The sequence below is a fragment of the Triticum dicoccoides genome, chromosome 5B (assembly GCF_002162155.2).
Source record: "Triticum dicoccoides isolate Atlit2015 ecotype Zavitan chromosome 5B, WEW_v2.0, whole genome shotgun sequence".
Classification (NCBI taxonomy): domain Eukaryota; kingdom Viridiplantae; phylum Streptophyta; class Magnoliopsida; order Poales; family Poaceae; genus Triticum; species Triticum dicoccoides.
In genome coordinates this window covers 219,071,854-219,095,752 of record NC_041389.1, presented here as the reverse complement: position 1 = coordinate 219,095,752, position 23,899 = coordinate 219,071,854, and positions in this window count along the sequence as shown.

The following is a 23,899-nucleotide window of genomic DNA, read 5'->3' as shown; positions in this document are numbered from 1 at the left end:
GCTTTGAACTCGTCGGTGGGGCCGAGGTCTTTGGCGGGATTGAGCTTTGCGAAGAAGCTGGGCTTGACTGGGGCTGGCATCAACTACCGTGACTACATGTCGCTTGGCGGGTGGGGTCTTGGCCTCTGACATGCGAGTGGATTGGCAGCGTACCACCTCTAGCTTGTTGCCCTTGGAGGCAGTCTTATTCACCCTTTTGCGGCATGCGAGAGAGTGGAGGCCGCTTGTCCCCGGCTGGCCCGCCTGTGAAGGCGTTGACTTCGCCCTGGCCCTGGGACTTGAGGAACCATTTCCAGCCCTTCCTCCTCCACCTCGGGCTACTCTGCCTCCTTAGCCCCGCCTTCCTCTTGGGCCCCTGTTGTCGTGGCATGAGGAATTCCAGCCCCGGCAGGATAAAGCCTGGCAGCCTCCTCCATGGCGTGCTCTTTCATCCCCTCATCAGAAGAGCCCTCACCTTCAACATCCTCCTCCTCCTCTTCGGGCCTCGTTCCTCCAGCAGCCCAGAGTGCTCTGTCCTCCGCAATCCGCTTTGCAATAAAATTTGCCTCTGCCTTGGAGGTGTGCTTGACAAGGTCGTTCTCCACCCTGGAAGCTCTTTCTTCCAAGTGAGAGACCCAGTCCATTTCTGCATCCAGTTCGGGCAGCTGCCAGTCAGCCTCAACTCTGTAGGCGTTGGAGTCATGCATCCATTATGGGATTTGGCTCTGGGCAGAGTTGAAGTGCAGAGGGACAACCTTTGCCGGCAGATCAAACGGCACAAGGCTGCCGAATAGTTGTTTGCACAACCAGCCATGGCCATTGATATGTCTCCAACGTAACTATAATTTTTGATTGTTCCATGCTATTATATTACCCCTTTTGGATGTTTATGGGCTTTATTTTACACATTTATATCATTTTTGGGACTAACCTACTAACCGGAGGCCCAGCCCATATTGTTGTTTTTTGCCTATTTCAGTATTTCGAAGAAAAGGAATATCAAATGGAGTCCAAACGGAATGAAACCTTCGGGGGCGTGATTTTTGGAACAAACGTGATCCAGAGGACTTGGAGTGCAAGTCAAGAAGCAGCCGAGGCCCCCACGAGATAGGAGGTTGCGCCCCCCCCCCCCTGTAGGGCGCGCCCCCTGTCTCATGGGCCCCTCGGGCGGCCACCGACGTACTTCTTCCTCCGATATATACCTACGTACCCCGAAAACATCCAGGAGCACCACGAAACACAATTTCCACTGTCATAACCTTCTGTATCCGCGAGATCTCATCTTGGAGCCTTCGCCGGCACTCTGCCGGAGGGGGAATCGACCACGGAGGGCTTCTACATCAACATCCTTGCCCCTCCGATGAGTTGTGAGTAGTTTACCACAAACCTACGGGTCCATAGTTATTAGCTAGATGGCTTATTCTCTCTTTTTGGATCTCTACAATGTTCTCCCCCTCTCTTGTGGAGATCTATTTGATGTAAACTCTTTTTGCGGTGTGTTTGTCGAGATCCGATGAATTGTGGGTTTATGATCAAGTTTATCTATGAATAATATTTGAATCTTCTCTGAATACTTTTATGTATGATTGAGTTATCTTTGCAAGTCTCTTCGAACTATCAGTTTGGTTTCGCCTACTAGATTGATCTTTCTTGCCATGGGAGAAGTGCTTAGCTTTGGGTTCAATCTTGCGGTGTCCTTACCCAGTGACAGAAAGGGTTGCAAGGCACGTATTGTATTGTTGCCATCGAGGATAACAAGATGGGGTTTATATCATATTGCTTGAGTTTATCCCTCTACATCATGTCATCTTGCTTAATGCGTTACTCTGTTCTTATGAACTTAATACTCTAGATGCAGGCAGGAGTCGGTCGATGTGTGGAGTGATAGTAGTAGATGCAGGCAGGAGTCGGTCTACTTGTTATGGACGTGATGCCTATATACATGATCATGCCTAGATAATCTCATAACTATGCACTTTTCTATTAATTGCTCGACAGTAATTTGTTCACCCACCGTAATACTTATGCTATTTTGAGAGAAGCCACTAGTGAAACCTATGGCGCCCGGGTCTATCTCTTATCATATTTGCTTTCAATCTACTTTTATTTGCATCTTTACTTTTTGCATCTATATTATAAAATACCAAAAATATATTTATCTTATCATACTATCTATATTAGATCTCACTTTCGCAAGTGGCCGTGAAGGGATTGACAACCCATTTATTGCGTTGGTTGCGAGTTCTCAGTTTGTTTGTGTAGGTGCGTGGGACTTTTGAGGAGCCTCCTACTGGATTGATACCTTGGTTCTCAAAAACTGAGGGAAATACTTACGCTACTATTGCTGCATCACCCTCTCCTCTTCGAGGAAAACCAACGCAAGCTCAAGACGTAGCAGCCATATATCGACAGATTGTTGACGGGGCCTGGGTACAGGCGCATCCTGTCGGCAGAATCCATGTATTCCCAGGCAAACCTGTCTCTTTTCTGCAGCGGTGTGACGCGCGTTAGAGCAAATCGGCTCCCACATGCTCGACGGCTAGCCCGACAACTTTAAGGCATGCAATCATGTTCAGCATTGGGCGAAGCATGTCGTCGGTGAGGTCCAACTTCCTCCAATCGCTGCCGTGTGTGATGCATTCAGTCCGTGCTGAGCAGAACTCAGGAGAATCCTTGTCCTAGATCTAGCACCAAACTGCCCTCCATTCCTCCCACCTACTGCGCTGCTAGCCGGGGAGATAATCCCATTCATCCTTCTTGCCCCAGGGAATCTAGCTTATGTTTCCCGAGCAGTGAGATTGTCTTCTATTTGAGGGACGAAGAAGTGTTTAAACAGATCCACGTTGGGGGCGACTCCAACAAAGTTCTCGCACAGATTGGCGAAGATTGCCATGCACTCAATTGCATTGGGCGTGAAATCCAGAAGATGGAACCCATACACTGTCATAATGGCGCAGAAGAAATCGGAGAAGGGGGAGGTGAGGCCACAACAGAAGTACGCGCAGAAAAAGCGGTACGAGTTTAACGGAATCTTGGCCCCCTATAGCAGGACGACAGGCGCCCCATGCCCTTTTGGGACTTCCCTTCCCCACATGTAGGCATACCTCGCGATTAAGGTGTTGTCATCCAGGCTCGACGGGAAGAAAACCACATCTTCCTGTCGCCGCTTGTACAGTTCCTCCGCCCTCTTCTTCCCCACCCCCTCCCACCACGGTGTATTTTGCGGCGACCGCCTACTTCCCCTTCACGGCGCCCATTTTTTGCCCCATCTCTTGTACTCATGGAATGGGAGAAACATCTAGCAGAACTTTGGGGGCAGATGTTGGCGATGGGAGCGGTTACTTGGCTTGAGGAAGAAGATGAAGGGAAAAGACACAGATACGAATGAGCAGAGCCCCTTCGTGTTGCCTTTTTATTGGGAATAGGCGCGAGGGCTGGCTCTGCGCTATTTTTTCCTCGGAAAGTTACCGTTTTTGCAGGTGCATTACCCATTAACTGCTACTGTTCCATGACCCCACGGCTTGTGGTAATTATGCGGGGTGGATGTTGGAATGACTAGTCATCATAACAACAACTGGATGGGCAGCATTTCTTGGACACGTGTCTATGCACTCTTTGGGGCCTAACCCAACGTGCCCAGCGACACATTTGGCTCAGGCCCGGGGGCTTCTGTTAGGGTACACAAACAAGGGTATTTATTCCCCTTGACTTGTGCACGGATGAAGAGCCTCCGCTCCGGCAGCCAAGGCTTGGTGAAGGAATGGCTAACCCAACATACAAAGCAAGACCAAGCCAGAGAAAACTGCTCTTGAGATCAAGGAGCGGACCAAGAAGACCAAACCAGATATACAAGGCAAGAGACTCCAAGAGGAGTGTCCCTTGCCAGTCAGGCGAGGCCGGCAAGGTCGATACTGCAAGCCAACAGCAAAGCCAAAACGCGCTAGATATGCCTCTGGGGCAACCGGAGACCGTGGCACGCACCTCTTTGAGAAGTGTTGGGGAATGTTGCAGAAAATTAAAAATTTTCCTACGGTTTCACCAAGATCCATCTATGAGTTCATCTAAGCAACGAGTCAAGGGAGTGAGTTTGCATCTACATACCACTTGTAGATCGCGTGCGGAAATGTTCAAGGGAAGGGTGATGATGGAGTCATACTCGCCGTGATTCAGATCACCGATGACCAAGTGCTGAACGGACAGCACCTCCGCGTTCAACACACATATGGGACGGACGACGTCTCCTCCGTCTTGATCCAGCAAGGAGGAAGGAGAGGTTGAGGAAGATTGCTCCAATGGCAGCACGACGGCGTGGTGGTGTTGGTGCAGCAGTACTCCGACAGGGCTTCGCCAAGCACGTAACGGAGGAGGAGAGGTGTTGGGGAGGGGAGGGGCTGCGCCTTCGGTTGTGTACAGCAGCCCTCCCCTCACCCCTCTATTTATAGGGGAAGGGGCAAGGGGGGCCGACCCCTCTAGATGGGATCTAGAGGGGGGGCGGCGGCCAGGGAGGGGGGACTTGCCCCCCAAGCAAGGGGGCGCCCCCTCTAGGGTTTCCCCCCAACCCTAGGCGCATGGGCCCAAGGTGGGGGGTGCACCCAGCCCTCCAGGGGCTGGTTCCCTGCCCCTTGCGGCCCATGTGGCCCTCCGAGAGGGGTGGCCCCTCCCGGTGGACCCCCGGAACCTCTCCGGTGGCCCTGGTACAATACCGATATGCCCCCAAAACTTTCCGGTGTCCGCATGACAACTTCCCATATATAAATCTTCACCTCCGGACCATTCCTAAACACCTCGTGACGTCCGGGATCTCATCCGGGACTCCGAAAAACATTCGGTAATCACATACAAGTCTTCCTAATAACCCTAGCGTCACCGAACCTTAAGTGTGTAGACCCTACGGGTTCGGGAGACATGTAGACATGACCGAGATGACTCTCGGGCAATAACCAACAGCGGGATCTGGATACCCATGTTGGCTCCCACATGCTCCTCGATGATTTCATCGGATGAACCACGATGTCGAGGATTAAACAACCCCGTATACAATTCCCTTTGTCAATCGGTATGTTACTTGCCCGAGACTCGATCGTCGGTATCCCAATACCTTGTTCAGTCTCGTTACCGGCAAGTCACTTTACTTGTACCATAATGCATGATCCCGTGACCAACCACTTGTTCACTTTGAGCTCATTATGATAATGCATTACCGAGTGGGCCCAGAGATACCTCTCCGTCATACGGAGTGACAAATCCCAGTCTCGATCCGTGTCAACCCAACAGACACTTTCGGAGGTACCTGTAGTGCGTCTTTATAGTCACCCAGTTACGTTGTGACGTTTGATACACCCAAAGCACTCCTACGGCATCCGGGAGTTACACGATCTCATGGTCTAAGGAAGAGATACTTGACATTGGAAAAGCTCTAGCAAACGAACTACACGATCTTGTGCTATGCTTAGGATTGGGTCTAGTCCATCACATCATTCTCCTAATGATGTGATCCCGTTATCAACGACATCCAATGTCCATAGCCAGGAAACCATGACTATCTGTTGATCAACGAGCTAGTCAACTAGAGGCTCACTAGGGACATATTGTGGTCTATATTTTCACACGTGTATTACGATTTCCGGATAATACAGTTATAGCATGAATAAAAGACAATTATCATGAACAAGGAAATATAATAATAATACTTCTATTATTGCCTCTAGGGCATATTTCCAACAGTCTCCCACTTGCACTAGAGTCAATAATCTAGTTACATTGTGATGAATCGAACACTCATAGAGTTCTGGTGTTGATCATGTTTTGCTCGCGAGAGAGGTTTAGTCAACGGATCTGCGACATTCAGATCCGTATGTACTTTGCAAATTTCTATGTCTCCATCTTGAACATTTTCACGGATGGAGTTGAAGCGACGCTTGATGTGCCTGGTCTTCTTGTGAAACCTGGGCTCCTTGGCAAGGGAAATAGCTCCAGTGTTGTCACAGAAGAGTTTGATCGGCCCCGATGCATTGGGTATGACTCCTAGGTCGGTGATGAACTCCTTCACCCAAATTGCTTCATGCGCTGCCTCCGAGGCTGCCATGTACTCCGCTTCACATGTAGATCCCGCCACGACGCTCTGCTTACAGCTGCACCAGCTTACTGCTCCACCATTCAACATATACACGTGTCCGGTTTGTGACTTAGAGTCATCCAGATCTGTGTCAAAGCTAGCGTCGATGTAACCCTTTACGACGAGCTCTTCGTCACCTCCATAAACGAGAAACATGTCCTTTGTCCTTTTCAGGTACTTCAGGATATTCTTGACCACTGTCCAGTGTTCCTTGCCGGGATTACTTTGGTACCTTCCTACCAAACTTACGACAAGGTTTACATCAGGTCTGGTACACAGCATGGCATACATAATAGATCCTATGGCTGAAGCATAGGGGATGACACTCATCTCTTCTTTATCTTTCGCCGTGGTCGGGGATTGAGCCAAGCTCAATCTCACACCTTGCAACACAGGCAAGAACCCCTTCTTGGACTGATCCATTTTGAACTTCTTCAAAATCTTATCAAGGTATGTGCTTTGTGAAAGACCTATGAGGCGTCTCGATCTATCTCTATAGATCTTGATGCCTAATATATAAGCAGCTTCTCCAAGGTCCTTCATTGAAAAACACTTATTCAAGTAGGCCTTAATGTTGTCCAAAAGTTCTATATCATTTCCCATCAAGAGTATGTCATCTACATATAATATGAGAAATGCTACAGAGCTCCCACTCACTTTCTTGTAAACGCAGGCTTCTCCATAAGTCTGCATAAACCCAAACGCTTTGATCATCTCATCAAAGCGAATGTTCCAACTCCGAGATGCTTGCACCAGCCCATAAATGGATCACTGGAGCTTGCAAACTTTGTTAGCATTCTTAGGATCGACAAAACCTTCCGGCTGCATCATATACAGCTCTTCCTTAAGATGTCCGTTAAGGAATGCCGTTTTGACGTCCATCTGCCATATCTCATAATCATAGTATGCGGCAATTGCTAACATGATTCGGACGGACTTCAGCTTCGCTACGGGAGAGAATGTCTCGTCGTAGTCAATCCCTTGAACTTGTCGATAACCCTTAGCGACAAGTCGAGCTTTATAGATGGTAACATTTCCATCCACGTCCATCTTCTTCTTAAAGATCCATTTGTTTTCTATCGCTCGCCGATCATCGAGAAAGTCTGTCAAAGTCCATACTTTGTTTTCATACATGGATTCTATCTCGGATTTCATGGCTTCAAGCCATTTGTTGGAATCTGGGCCCGCCATTGCTTCTTCATAGTTCGAAGGTTCACCGTTGTCTAACAACATGATTTCCAGGACAGGGTTGCCGTACCACTCTGGTGCGGAACGTGTCCTTGTGGACCTACGAAGTTCAGTAGCAACTTGATCCGAAGTACCTTGATCATCATCATTATTTTACTCTTCAGTTGGTGTAGGCATCACAGGAACATTTTCCTGAGCTGCACTACTTTCCCGTTCGAGAGGAAGTACTTCATCGAGTTCTACTTTCCTCCCACTTACTTCTTCCGAGAGAAACTCTTTTTCCAGAAAGCATCCGTTCTTGGCAACAAAGATCTTGCCCTCGGATCTTAAGTAGAAGGTATACCCAACGGTTTCCTTAGGGTATCCTATGAAGACGCATTTTTCCGACTTGGGTTCAAGCTTTTCAGGTTGAAGTTTCTTGACATAAGCATCGCATCCCCAAACTTTTAGAAACGACAGCTTAGGTTTCTTCCCAAACCATAATTCATACGGTGTCGTCTCAACGGATTTAGACGGTGCCCTATTTAAAGTGAATGTAGCTATCTCTAGAGCGTATCCCCAAAATGATAGCGATAAATCGGTAAGAGACATCATAGACCGCACCATATCCAATAGAGTGCGATTACGACGTTCGGACACACCGTTACGCTGAGGTGTTCCAGGCGGCGTGAGTTGTGAAACGATTCCACATTTCCTTAAGTGTGTTCCAAATTCGTGACTCAAATATTCTCCTCCACGATCTGATCGTAGAAACTTTATCTTTCGGTCACGTTGATTCTCTACTTCATTCTGAAATTCCTTGAACTTTTCAAAGGTCTCAGACTCTTGTTTCATTAAGTAGACATACCCATATCTACTCAAGTCATCAGTGAGAGTGAGAACATAACGATATCCTCCGCGAGCCTCAACGCTCATTGGACCGCACACATCGGTATGTATGATTTCCAACAAGTTGGTTGCTCGCTCCATTGTTCCGGAGAACGGAGTCTTGGTCATTTTGCCCATGAGGCATGGTTCGCATGTGTCAAATGATTCATAATCGAGAGACTCTAAAAGTCCATCGGCATGGAGCTTCTTCATGCGCTTGACACCAATGTGACCAAGGTGGCAGTGCCACAAGTATGTGGGACTATCGTTATCAACTTTACATCTTTTGGCATTCACACTATGAATATGTGTAATATTACGCTCGAGATTCATTAAGAATAAACCATTGACCATCGGGGCATGACCATAAAACATATCTCTCATATAAATAGAACGACCATTATTCTCGGATTTAAATGAGTAGCCATCTCGTATCAAACGAGATCCAGATACAATGTTCATGCTCAAACTTGGCACCAAATAACAATTATTAAGGTTTAAAACTAATCCCGTAGGTAAATGTAGAGGTAGCATGTCGACGGCGATCACATCGACCCTGGAACCATTCCCGACGCGCATCGTCACCTCGTCCTTCGCCAGTCTCCTCTTATTCCGCAGCTCCTTCTGTGAGTTACAAATATGAGCAATGGCACCGGTATCAAATACCTAGGAGTTACTACGAGTACTGGTAAGGTACACATCAATTACATGTATATCAAATATACCTTTGGTGTTGCCGGCCTTCTTATCCGCTAAGTATTTGGGGCAGTTCCGCTTCGAGTGACCCTTCCCCTTGCAATAAAAGCACTCAGTCTCAGGCTTGGGTCCATTCTTTGACTTCTTCCCGGTAACTGGCTTACCGAGCGCGGCAACATCCTTGTCGTCCTTCTTGAAGTTCTTCTTGCCCTTGCCCTTCTTGAACTTAGTGGTCTTATTGACCATCAACACTTGATGTTCCTTCTTGATTTCAACCTCTGCTGACTTCAGCATTGAAAATACTTCAGGAATGGTCTTCACCATGCCCTGCATATTGTAGTTCATCACAAAGCTCTTGTAGCTTGGTGGGAGCGACTGAAGGATTTTGTCAATGACCGCCTCATCTGGGAGGTTAATGTTCAGCTGGGTCATACGGTTGTGCAACCCAGACATTTTGAGTATGTGCTCACTGACAGAACTGTTTTCCTCCATCTTACAACTATAGAACTTGTCAGAGACATCATATCTCTCGACCCGGGCATGAGCTTGGAAAACTAGTTTCAGCTCCTCGAACATCTCATATGATCCGTGTTGCTCAAAACGCTTTTGGAGCCCCGGTTCTAAGCTGTAAAGCATGCCGCACTGAACGAGGGAGTAATCATCAGCGCGAGACTGCCAAGCGTTCATAATGTCTTGGTTCTCTGGGACGGGAGCGTCACCTAGCGGTCCTTCTAGGACATATTGTTTCCTGGCAGCTATGAGGATGATCCTCAGGTTCCGGACCCAGTCCGTATAGTTGTTGCCGTCATCTTTCAGCTTGGTTTTCTCTAGGAACGCGTTGAAGTTCATGTTGACATGAGCGTTGGCCATTTGATCTACAAGACATATTTGCAAAGGTTTTAGACTAAGTTCATGATAATTAAGTTCATCTAATCAAATTATTCAATGAACTCCCACTCAGATTAGACATCCCTCTAGTCATCTAAGTGTTACACGATCCAAGTCGACTAGGCCGTGTCCGATCATCACGTGAGACGGACTAGTCATCGTCGGTGAACATCTTCATGTTGATCGTATCTTCCATACGACTCGTGTTCGACCTTTCGGTCTCCGTGTTCCGAGGCCATGTCTGTACATGCTAGGCTCGTCAAGTTAACCCTAAGTGTTTTGCATGTGTAAAACTATCTTACACCCGTTGTATGTGAACGTAAGGATCTATCACACCCGATCATCACGTGGTGCTTCGAAACGACGAACTTTAGCAACGGTGCACAGTTAGGGGAGAACACTTCTTGAAATTGTTGTAAGGGATCATCTTATTTACTACCGTCGTTCTAAGTAAACAAGATGCATAAACATAATAAACATCACATGCAATTATATAGTAGTGACATGATATGGCCAATATCATATAGCTCCATTGATCTCCATCTTCGGGGCTCCATGATCATCTTGTCACCGGCATGACACCATGATCTCCATCATCATGATCTCCATCATCGTGTCTTCATGAAGTTGTCACGCCAACGACTACTTCTACTTCTATGGCTAACACGTTTAGCAATAAAGTAAAGTAATTTACATGGCGTTCTTCAATGACATGCAGGTCATACAAAAAATAAAGACAACTCCTATGACTCCTGCCGGTTGTCATACTCATCGACATGCAAGTCGTGATTCCTATTACAAGAACATGATCTCATACATCACAATATATCATTCATCATTCATCACAACTTCTGGCCATATCACATCACATGACAATTGCTGCAAAAACAAGTTAGACGTCCTCTAATTGTTGTTGCATCTTTTACATGGCTGCAATTGGGTTCTAGCAAGAACGTTTTCTTACCTACGAATAACCACAACGTGATTTTGTCAACTTCTATTTACCCTTCATAAGGACCCTTTTCATCGAATCCGCTCCAACTAAAGTGGGAGAGACAGACACCCGCCAGCCACCTTATGCAACTAGTGCATGTCTGTCGGTGGAACCGGTCTCACGTAAGCGTACGTGTAAGGTTGGTCCGGGCTGCTTCATCCCACAATACCGCTGAAGCAAGAAAAGACTAGTAGTGGCAAGCAAGTTGACAAGATCCACGCCCACAACAAAATTGTGTTCTACTCGTGCAATAGAGAACTACGCATAGACCTAGCTCATGATGCCACTGTTGGGGAACGTTGCAGAAAATTAAAAAATTTACTACGGTTTCACCAAGATCCATCTATGAGTTCATCTAAGCAACGAGTCAAGGGAGTGAGTTTGCATCTACATACCACTTGTAGATCACATGCGGAAACGTTCAAGGGAAGGGTGATGATGGAGTCGTACTCACCGTGATTCAGATCACCGATGACCAAGTGCTGAACGGACAGCACCTCCGCGTTCAACACACGTACGGGACGGACGACGTCTCCTCCGTCTTGATCCAGCAAGGAGGAAGGAGAGGTTTAGGAAGAATGCTCCAACGGCAGCACGACGGCGTGGTGGTGTTGGTGCAGCAGTACTCCGACAGGGCTTCGCCAAGCACGTAACGGAGGAGGAGAGGTGTTGGGGAGGGGAGGGGCTGCGCCTTGGGTTGTGTACAACAGCCCTCCCCTCACCCCTCTATTTATAGGGGAAGGGGCAAGGGGGGCCGACCCCTCTAGATGGGATCTAGAGGGGGGCAGCGGCCAGGGAGGGGGGACTTGCCCCCCAAGCAAGGGGGGCGCCCCCTCTAGGGTTTCCCCCCCAACCCTAGGCGCATGGGCCCAAGGTGGGGGTGCACCCAGACCTCCAGGGGCTGGTTCCCTGCCCCTTGCGGCCCATGTGGCCCTCCGAGAGGGGTGGCCCCTCCTGGTGGACCCCCGGAACCTCTCTGGTGGCCCCGGTACAATACCGATATGCCCCCGAAACTTTCCGATGTCCGCATGACAACTTCCCATATATAAATCTTCACCTCCGGACCATTCCGGAACTCCTCGTGACTTCCGGGATCTCATCCGGGACTCCGAACAACATTCGGTAATCACATACAAGTCTTCCTAATAACCCTAGCGTCACCGAACCTTAAGTGTGTAGACCCTACGGGTTCAGGAGACATGTAGACATGACCGAGACGACTCTCGGGCAATAACCAACAGCGGGATCTGGATACCCATGTTGGCTCCCACATGCTCCTCGATGATTTCATCGGATGAACCACGATGTCGAGGATTAAACAACCCCGTATACAATTCCCTTTGTCAATCGGTATGTTACTTGCCCGAGACTCGATCGTCGGTATCCCAATACCTTGTTCAGTCTCGTTACCGGCAAGTCACTTTACTCGTACCGTAATGCATGATCCCGTGACCAACCACTTGTTCACTTTGAGCTCATTATCATGATGCATTACCGAGTGGGCCCAGAGATACCTCTCCGTCATACGGAGTGACAAATCCCAGTCTCGATCCGTGTCAACCCAACAGACACTTTCGGAGGTACCTGTAGTGCATCTTTATAGTCACCCAGTTACGTTGTGATGTTTGATACACCCAAAGCACTCCTACGGCATCCGGGAGTTACACGATCTCATGGTCTAAGGAAGAGATACTTGACATTGGAAAAGCTCTAGAAAACGAACTACACGATCTTGTGCTATGCTTAGGATTGGGTCTAGTCCATCACATCATTCTCCTAATGATGTGATACCTTATCAATGACATCCAATGTCCATAGCCAGGAAACCATGACTATCTGTTGATCAACGAGCTAGTCAACTAGAGGCTCACTAGGGACATATTGTGGTCTATGTATTCACACGTGTATTACGATTTCCGGATAATACAGTTATAGCATGAATAAAAGACAATTATCATGAACAAGGAAATATAATAATAATACTTTTATTATTGCCTCTAGGGCATATTTCCAACAAGAAGGCCCGGCAAGCCCTGCCCCTGGCAGACATGGGATAACTACCACCGCTCCGCCGCATCGCGACGCCAATCACTTGTCCATGCGGTGTCAAGCCCTCCAGGTGATTAACTGGCTCTCACTGAACACGTGGGAGTACGATGGAAGGTAGGTCATGTCCATGTGACACCCGTCCAGAGGTGTGTCGAGTGATAAGCTGAGGATGATTAAGCGGCACGGCATGCTTGCCGGATTTCGCCCTCAGCATGACATCTAGCGATGGATTTAATGCATTTTGTCCTAACCGACAAAGTTAGGTATTAGCACTATTAGCTATATAATCACTAGATAATGATTGTTTTGCCACTGTGGTTACCCCTTAAGCTATAAAGGGGGGTCCAAGGCAACCTTGAGAGGGATTCGGCCCCTCCCACACTTGTACGTGCGTAGTTTCTCTCCTGAGGCCACCTTGTCGGGCTTGAGAGCTGCGTGTTGTTGCATTGCCCACATCCAATCCACCAAAATTAGGAGTAGGGTTTTACGCCTCACAGCGGTCCGAACGTGGTAAAAATCGCCAATGTAATCATCGTCGTGTTGTCTCATGGCCTCCTTCACTCTTCGTGCAACAAGGCTTCCCACTTGCCCGCGCACCTCACCGAGAAGGCCCGGCAAGTCCTGCACCCGGCAGGCATAGGATAACTCCCACTGCTCCACAGCATCGCGATGGCAATCACTTGTCCATGTGGTGTCAATCCCTCCAGGTGATTAAGTGGCTATCACTGAACATGTGGGAGCATGATGGAAGGCAGGTCATGTCCATGTGACACTCGTCCAGAGGCATGTCAAGATGATAAGCTGAGTATGGTTAAGCAGCACGACAGGCTTGCCGGGTTCCACCCTCAGCACGACACCTAGCGATGCATTTAATGCATTTTGTCCTAACTGGCAGAGTTAGGTATGATAGCATTATTAGCTATCTAATCACTAGATAATGACTGTTTTGCCACTATGGTTACCCCTTAAGCTATGAAAGGAGGTGCAAGGCAACCTTGAGAGGGATTCGGCCCCTCCCACACTTGTACGCGTGTAGTTGCTCTCCCGAGGCCACCTTGCCAGGCTTGATAGTTGTGTGTTGTTGCATTAACCACATCCAATCCACCAAAAGCAGGAGTAGGGTTTTATGCCTCGCGGCGGCCCGGACCTAGGTAAAAATCACCAGTGTCATTGTCGTTGTGTTTTCTCATGGCCTTCACTCTTCGTGCAACGTGACCTCCCCCTTGCCTAACCACAAAGGGGCTCATGGACCCATAGGTGAACGTGCTCACCCACGACATGGAACGCCCCTCGTCCCTAGCCAAAGGAGTGAGCGAGAGCAAGCTAGATGGGGCACGCCGAGAGGGTTCCACCTTGGCCCAAGCTCAAACCATGGAATCACCGGCAAGGGCGACCCCTGAGGGGTCCGCCCGTGCTGAGGCCATGGTCACCGAAGAGGTGGTGTGGATCGCGAGCCGGCAATTGACGTGGCCGGGGAAGGGGATGTCCCTCCACATCAGCCACTATCGGGTAATCCTCTTGTCCTTGCTTCTACTTTCTTGAATTACTTTGCTTCTTGGCCTTTGACTTAGTAGTATCTGGTCCCTTATTATTCCATTTGTTGATTTTGCTTGCAGCCCCGACAACTGATGAACATGAGCTCTTGGATGAGGTGGCCAGTATCGGAAAGGATGCTACTGAGGAGGCGGCCAGGATTGCTGCCGCGGAAGGCTATGAACAAACTGCCGGGGACATTCAGGAGTTCTCAGAAGAAACACAGAAGAACCCCGGCAACACTTTTGGCCTAGGTATAGTCATCGAGGTGAAGGCTCCTCTCCAATCCATGTTCCTCTCCCCATGAACCATCTTCCGGCCGTAGCCTCCCACCCTTCCCTGAGCAAGCTGGCATTAAGTCCTCGCCCAACCTGGGCTTGCACCTCCCGGCTCATTTGCTGCAGCGGGCGCGGATTTTGATGAAGAGATCAGACGCATGCTAGCACCATTGTCCTAAAGAGTTGAAGAAACTGGCTATTTTGCTGAGAGTGCCAAGGATTTGTCCTTCCTGGAATCCATGGCAGTAGGGTTAAAAGATGCGCAACACAGGTACAGTCTCAAGGCGCAGGCAGTCAAGGAGCAACATGACTCCGTCGCTCTTATGGATAAGAAGCTAGTAGACAAGGCAATGAACTGCGAGAATGGTACAAGAAGCAGTCCCACTCCATCATGCAGCAAGAGGAGGTGCTGACCATGGCCAAGGAAGACATCACTGCCCGGGAGGTTTGCTTGGCGGAGCACGAAGCGCTTCTAAACGCCAAGGAGAAGGACATCTCCGCTCGGGAAGGAAATCGCGAAGCCACCCTCTGTGGCAAGGATAAAGAACTGGAGGCTCTTGTCCAGCAGTGTACCAAGGATTTGGAGAACATGCATAAGGCCACACTTAGTGTGCTCTCTCCCGAATCCTTGGCACAACTGAAGAAGACTACTAACAAGCTAGTTGTCGCTTCTGTTGCCAAGACCAACCTTGAAGATCAAATGAACAAGCTGATAGAGGACCTTGCTGGGAGTAGCAAGGATACCATGTCCCTCAAGGAGGAAGCACGAAAAGCAGGGGCCATCCTGGAAGATCTGCAATCACAGCTTTCCTCCGAGAGCCAGGACCTTGATATTGCCAACGGCGCCATTTCTGACATGAAGGCCAGGCTTGGCTCCTTGGAGAAGGAAATTGAGTTTGCCGGTTGCGGTGAGAGGTTGCTGATGACGGGCCTGACCAAGGCCAGGACTCTCCAGAAGGACGCAGAAGAGAAGCTTGAAAACCAAATTCAGCAGTGTAACCTCTGGATCAAGAGCATGGTAGATATAGCTGAATGTCTCACTGCCCTGATCGCAAAGATGGACATGAAGAGTTGGGCCTTCTCCTTCGGCAAGCATGAAGTCCCAAGTGTCAAGCTAATGCTTTTCTTTGAAGGCATGATCGAAGGGCTGAAGATGTACGAAGACGACAGGGCCGCCTGCTTTGCTAATGAATCCCAGAAGCTTGCTCGTGATGCCCTCTTTCTGGTCTTGAGCAACCTCGCCTTCTTCCACCAAGACCTCAACCTCGCCGATGGCTTCAAGAAGCCGTCGTCAGGTGCCGACACTTTGCCACTACGGGGAAGGCTGCCCCCCTTGCTGACAAGGTGCTCTCAGTTCCAAGGGTTCCCGGAGGTCGTCGGGCCCAGCCTTGAGAGCCATTCTTGTCGCTGTGGTGCACTGTAACAAGACACAATATGTATCCCGTTTTTAGGTTATTGTTCTTGCTTTAATGCTTGTCGAACTGATTTTGATTATGCTAACGCACACTATACCTCTTATTTTTACCCATTGGTATTCGCATGGTTAGTTTCCTTTGTGTATTTTGGTTGCCCGCCAACAGCATACTGCCACGATTGCCTTGAGGAACGAGTCCTTAGCATTCAGTTGGCAAGGACATGCTGCCGGTGGGTTTTTCCTTAACAGTCCTTGATGCTGCCACCCACTTTGTTGAGCAGGCTCGAAACAAAGCAAGGGCGTAGACAAATACAGTAACGTTCAATCATACGAAGGACTTGCCATATGAAACCTTGGTTGTCTGAGGGATGTGCAAGTGCATGCTCTGAAGAAAAGTCAATAAGCATGCCAACTTAGCTTCTGTCTATGTTCCCCTCTTGCCGGGGTACATTTGATTACGCATAACATCTTCTCTTCCACCCGTGGTTGCCCCTCCTATTCGTGTTTCCTGGGGAGACCATGCTCACATATCCATTTTTGCTCTATAAAGATGAAAAAAGGGAAGGAGCACAAGGGAGGGACTAGGCAGTCCATTAGTTACGCACCCAGCACCGGCACAAGCTGGGGGAGTTAGCAAAAACGTTTGCAACTAATGACATATGGTGGAAAAGGAAAATAATCGACCGCTCCCTCCTTTTCCTTTAATTCGAATGATCTCTCGGCAGCTAGCATGAAGGACACGCTGGCACAGAAGGCCTTGTCAGGGTTCGCTTGTCGGAGGTGCCAACCGGCGGATTTGCACTAGTGCTCAACTAAGGATTTATCCTTGGCGAAATAAATGCAGGACTGAGATGCACGCGGGCTTATCGATGTTGTCAGCATCACCACCACGCGACTCAGTCATTGGTGAGCGAGAAGGAAGGAGGAGGCCAATTACGCACTGTTTTCTCGTCCGCCAGCCTGACCGACACCTCTTGGGATTGGACACACTTTGACAGGAGACCGCGAGGAGGGCGATGTCGCCGAACGTCTCGCTCCTGCTTCTGGCCATGGGTAGCATGGTGGCCACGCCATCCGTGCCAACCATGGCAACTGTAGTGCTGTGCCCCTCGCCCTCATCGTCGTCGTTGCTGCGGTGGTGACAAGCGATGGAATCTGGAAGGGACGAGGCTAGGGAGTAGCATCATTCTTTTTTAGCATCATTCTTTTTCTTCGAAGCCACAAACGGAGAGGGTGATGACGAAGATGATGATGATGAAGCTCGGCGCGTTGTTCACAACTTCGAGTTCGCGCAAGCGAGTGCCCCCTACCTGGCGTGCCAAAGATGTCGTGATTGAGCACGATCACCTATGGGGCCATGAGCCCCTTTGTGGTTCAGCAAGGGGGAGGTCATGTTGGACGAAGAGCGGAGGCCATGAGACAGCACGACGACGATGACACCGGCGATTTTTACCCAGGTTCGGGCCGCCATGAGGCGTAAAACCCTACTCCTACTTTTGGTGGATTGGATGTGGGCAATGCAACAACACGCAGCTCTCAAGCCTGACAAGGTGGCCTCGGAAGAGCAACTACGCGCGTACAAGTGTGGGAGGGGCCGAATCCCTCTCAAGGTTGCCTTGGACCCCCTTTTATATCTTAAGGGGTAACCATAGTGGCAAAATAGTCATTATCTAGTGATTAGATAGCTAACAATGCTATCATACCTAACTCTGTCAATTAGGACAAAATGCAGTAAATGCATCACTAGGTGTCGTGCTGAGGGCGAAACCCGGCAAGGCTATCGTGTCGCTTAATCATCCTCAACTTATCATCTTGACACGCCTCTGGACGGGTGTCACACGGACATGTCCTGCCTTCCATCGTGCTCCCACGTGTTCAGTGAGAGCCACTTAATCACCTGGAGGGCTTGACACCGCATGGACAAGTGATTGGCGTCGCAATGTGGCAGAGCGCTGGTAGTTATCCCATGCCAGCCGGGGGTAGGGCTTGCCGAGCCTTCTCGAAGAGGTGCGTGCCACGGTCTTCGGTTGCCTCGGAGGCGTAGCTGGCACATTTTAGCTTTGCTGTTGGCTCGGGGTATCGACCTTGCCGGCCTCGCTTGACTGGCGAGGGACACTCCTCTTGGAGTCTCTTGCCTTGTATATCTTGTTTGGTCTTCTTGATCCACTCCTTGATCTCACAAAGAGCAGTTTTCTCTGGCTTGGTCTTACTTTGTATGTTGGGGTAGCCCTTCCTTTCCCAAGCCTCGGCTGCTGGAGCGGAGGCTCTTCTTCCGTGCACAAGTCAGGGCAATAAACACTCCTGTTTGTGTACCCCGACAAAGATCATTTTCGGTCTAATCGAATTGCTAGGGTTTTGGCAGTGGCAATGGTAATGATCATCTCGGTGGGTCCGGATGGGAGATTTTCGGTGGGACCGAAATAGGAAATTAGGGTTTGGACATATGTGTTTTGAGAAAGTGAATGAGGGTGTTTGGAGCAATATCACTAGGCACTTGAGCAACAACCTCATCAACAATACCTCATCCCCTTTTAATAGTATTGGCTTTCCTAAGGGACTCAATGTGATCTTGGATCACTAAACCAAAAATGTGTTGGAGATATGCCCTAGCGGCAATAATAAAGTGGTTATTAGTATATTTCCTTAATCATGATAAAGATTTATTATTCATGCTATAATTGTATTGATTGGAAACTTAAATACATGTGTGAATACATAAACAAATACCAAGTCCCTAGTGAGCCTCTACTAGACTAGCTCATTGATCAAAAGATGGTTAAGGTTTCCTAACCATAGACATGAGTTGTCATTTGATAACAGGATCACATCATTAGGAGAATGATGTGATGTGCAAGACCCATCCGTTAGCATAGCATATGATCGTTCAGTTTTTGCTACTACTTTCTTAATGTCAAATACATATTCCTTCGACCATGAGGTCATGCAACTCCCGAATACCGAAGGAATACCTTGTGTGCTATCAAATGTCAGTTCGTAACTGGGTGATCATAAAGGTGCTCTACAGGTATCTCCAAAGGTGTCTGTTGAGTTGGCGTGAATCGAGATTGGGATTTGTCACTCCGTATGATGGAGAGGTATCTCTAGGCCCTCTCGGTAATACAACATATCAAGAAGCTTGAAAAGAAAGTGAATAAGGAGTTAATTACAAGATGTTGTATTACGGAACGAGTAAAGAGACTTGCCGATAATGAGATTGAACTAGGTATGGAGATACCAACGATCGAATCTCGGGCAAGTAACATATCGATAGACAAAGGGAACTATGTATGTTGTCATAAAGGTTCGACCGATAAAGATCTTCGTAGAATATGTAGGAACCAATATGGGCATCTAGATCCTGTTATTGGTTATTGACCGGAGAAGCGTATCGATCATGTCTACATCATTGCCGAACCCGTATGGGCACCTGAAACTGAGTGCTTCTACTGCAAGGAAATGGTCACTGGAAGCGGAACTGCCCCAAGTACATGGCAGATAAGAAGGATGGCAAAGTGAACAAAGGTATATTTGATATACATGTTATTGATGTGTTCCTTACTAATGCTCTTAGTAGCACCTGGGTATTTGATACCGGTTCCGTTGCTCATATTTGCATCTCGAAACAGGAGTTGCGGAATAAACGAAGATTGGCTAAGGACAAGGTGACGATGCGCGTCGTAAATGGTTCCAAGGTTGATGTGGTCGTTGTCGGCGCGCTACCTCTACATCTACATTCGGGATTAGTTTTAGACCTGAATAATTGTTATTTGGTGCCAGCTTGAGCATGAACATTGTATCTGGATCTTGCTTATTGCGACAAGGTTATTCATTTAAGTCACAGAATAATGGTTGTTCTATTTATACGAGTGATATCTTTTATGGTTGTAACCTTTAATGAATGGTCTATTCTTGTTGAATCTCGATCATAGTGATACACATATTCATAATGTCGATGCCAAAAGATGCAAAGTTGATAATGATAGTGCAACATACTAGTGGCATTGCCGTTTAGGTCATATTGGTGTAAAGTGCATGAAGAAAATCCATACGGATGGACTTTTCGAATCACTTGACTATGAATCATTTGATACTTGCGAACCATGCCTCGTGGCTAGGATGAAAAAAACTCCATTCTCCGGAACAATGGAGCGGGCTAATGACTTATTGGAAATAATGCATACCGATGTATGCGGTCCGATGAGTGTTGAAGCATGCAACGGGTATCGTTATTTTCTGACCTTCACAGATGATTTGAGTATGTATGCGTATATCTACTTGATGAAACGCAAGTCTGAAACATTTGAAAAGTTTAATGAATTTCAGAGTGAAGTGGAGAATAATCGTAACAGGAAAATAAAGTTTCTGCGATCTGATCGCGGAGGTGAATATTTGAGTTACGAGTTTGGCCTTCATTTAAGACAATGTGGAATTGTTTCACAACTCACGCCACGTGGAACACCACAGCATAATGGTGTGTCCGAATGTCGTAACCGTACTTTATTAGATATGGTGTGTTCCATGATGTCTCTTACCGATTTGTCTTTACCATTTTGGGGTTATGCATTAGAGACAGCCGCATTCACTTTAAATAGGGCACCATGTAAATCTGTTGAGATGACACCATATGAACTATGGTTTGTCAAGAAACCTAAGTTGTCGTTTCTTAAAGTATGGGGATGTGACGCTTATGTCAAAAGGCTCCTGATAAGCTTGAACCCAAAGCGGAGAAGTGCATCTTCATAGGATACCCTAAAGAAACCATTGGGTATACCTTCTACCACATATCCGAAGACAAGTTCTTTGTTTCTAAGAATGGTCATTTCTAGAGAAGGAGTTTCTCTCGAAAGAAATGAGTTGGAGGAAAGTAGAACTTGATGAGGTAGTTGTACCTTCTCTCGAATTGTAAAGTAGCACATCAGAGAAAATTGTTCCCGTGATGCCTACACCAGCCAGAGAGGAAGCATATGATGATCATTATCAAGTTACTACTGAACCTCGTAGGTCGACCAGAACACGTACCACACCTGAGTGGTATGGTAATCATGCCCTGGAAGTCATTGTTATACAACAGTGAATCTACGAACTATGAAGAAGCTACGATGAGCCCAGATTTTGAAAAATGGCTTGAAGCCATGAAATGTGAGATAGTATCCATGTATGAGAACAAAGTGTGGAATTTGGTGCACTTTCCCGATGATCGGCAAGCCATTGAGAATAAATGGATCTTCAAGAGGAAGACGGACGCTAATGGTAATATCACTGTCTACAAAGCTCGACTTGTCGCCAAAGGTTTTCGACAAGTTCAAGGGGTTGACTATGATGAGACTTTCTCACCCGTAGTGATGCTTAAGTCTGTCAGAATCATGTTAGCAATTGCCACATTTTATGATTATGAAATCTAGCAAATGGACGTCAACACTGCATTCCTTAACAGGTTTCTTAAAGAAGAGTTGTATATGATGCAACCAGAAGGTTTTGTCGATCCTAATGGTGCTAAAAAAGTGTGCAAGCTCCAGCGATCCATCTATGGACTGGTGCAAGCATCTCGGAGTTGGAATATACGCTTTGATGAGGTGATCAAAGCATTTGGTTTTATACAGACTTACGGTGAAGCCCGTATTTACAAGTAAGTGAGTAGGAGCTCTGTAGCATTTCTAATATTATATGTGGATGACATAATGCTGATTAGAAATGATATAGAATTTCTGGATAGCATAAAATGATATTTGAATAAGATTTTTTCAATGAAAGACCTTGGTGAAGCTGCTTATATATTAGGCATCAAGATCTATAGGGATAGATCGAGATGCTTAATAGGACTTTCACAAAGCACATACCTTGACAAAGTTCTGAAGAAGTTCAAAATGGACCAGTCAAAGAAAGGATTCTTGCCTGTGTTGCAAGGTGTGAAATTGAGTGAGACTCAAAGTCCGACCACGGCAGAAGATAGAGAGAGAATGAAAGTCATTCCCTATGCCTCGGCCATTGGTTCTATAATGTATGTCATGTTCTGTACCAGACCTGATGTGTGCCTTGCCATCAGTTTGACAGGGAGGTACCAAAGTAATCCAGGAGTGGATCATTGGACAACGGTCAAGAGTATCCTGAAGTACCTGAAAAGGACCAAGGATATGTTTCTCGTTTATGGAGGTGACGAAGAGCCCGTCATAAAGGGTTACGTCGATGCTAGTTTCAACACAGATCCAGATGACTCTAAGTCGCAAACCAGATACGTATTTATATTGAATGGTGGAGTTGTCAATTGGTGCAGTTCCAAGCAGAGTGTCATGGCGGGATCTACATGTGAAGCGGAGTACATAGCTTCTTTGGAAGCAGCGCATGAAGGAGTTTGGATGAAGGAGTTCATATCCGATCTAGGTGTAATACCCAGTGCATCAGGTCCAATGACAATCTTTTGTGACAACACTAGAGCAATTGCCTTAGCCAAGGAGTCCAGGTTTCACAAGAGAATCAAAAACACATCAAGCGATGCTTCAACTCCATTCGTGAAAAGGTCAAGGATGGAGACATATAAATTTGCAAAGTACATACGGATCTGAATGTGGCAGACCCATTGACTAAACCTCTTTCGCGGGCAAAACATGATAAGCACCAAGACTCCATGGGTGTTAGATTCATTACTATGTAATCTAGATTACTGACTCTAGTCTAAGTGGGAGACTGTTGGAGATATGCCCTAGAGACAATAATAAAGTGGTTATTATTATATTTTATTAACCATGATAAAGGTTTATTATTCATGCTATAATTGTATTGATTGGAAACTTAAATACATGTGTGAATACATGAACAAATATCAAGTTCCTAGTGATCCTCTACTAAACTAGCTCGTTGATCAAAAGATGGCTAAGGTTTCCTAACCATAGACATGAGTTGTCATTTGATAACATGATCACATCATTAGGAGAATGATGTGATAGACAAGACACATCCGTTAGCATAGCATATGATCGTTCAATTTTTGCTACAACTTTCTTACTATCAAATACATATTTTCGACCATGAGATCATGCAACTCCCGGATACCGGAGGAATACCTTGTATGCTATCAAACATCACTTCGTAACTGGGTGATCATAAAGGTGCTCTACAGGTATCTCCGAAGGTGTCTATTGAGTTGGCGTGAATCAAGATTGGGATTTGTCACTCCGTATGACCGAGAGGTAACTCTGGGCCCTCTCGGTAATAGAGCATCACGAAGCTTGCAAGCAAAGTAACTAAGGAGTTAATTACAAGATGATGTATTACGAAACGAGTAAAGAGACTTGCTGGTAACGAGATTGAGCTAGGTATGGAGATACCAATGATCGAATCTCGGGCAAGTAACATACCGACAGACAAAGGGAACTATGTATATTGTCATAAAGGTTCGACCGATAAAGATCTTCGTAGAATACGATGGAACCAATATGGGAATCCAGGTCTCGCTATTGGTTATTGACTGGAGAATCATCTCGGTCATGTCTATATCATTCTCGAACTTGTAGGGTCCGCATGCTTAACGTTCGTTAATGATATAGTATTATATGAGTTATGTATGTTGGTGACTGAATGTTATTTGGAGTCCCATATGAGATCACGGACATTGCGAGGAGCTCCGGAATGGTCCGCAAGTAAAGATTGATATATAGGATGTTATGGTTGGGCCAAGGGGTAAGGCTCACGAGGCCTTATGATAGTGCACAAAGGGGTTTTCTCAGAGGACTGGGGCTAGACGCCAAGGTTCCTGGCGTCTACCCCCGCGCCAGACGCCGTAGTCTGTGGCGTTTATGTAAACGCTAGGAACCGTGGCGTTTGGCCCCGGAGTCTGAGAAGGACTCTTCTTTGCATTCCACACTGACTTTGGGGAGGCCCTCTCCCCAAGTAACGACCCCAGG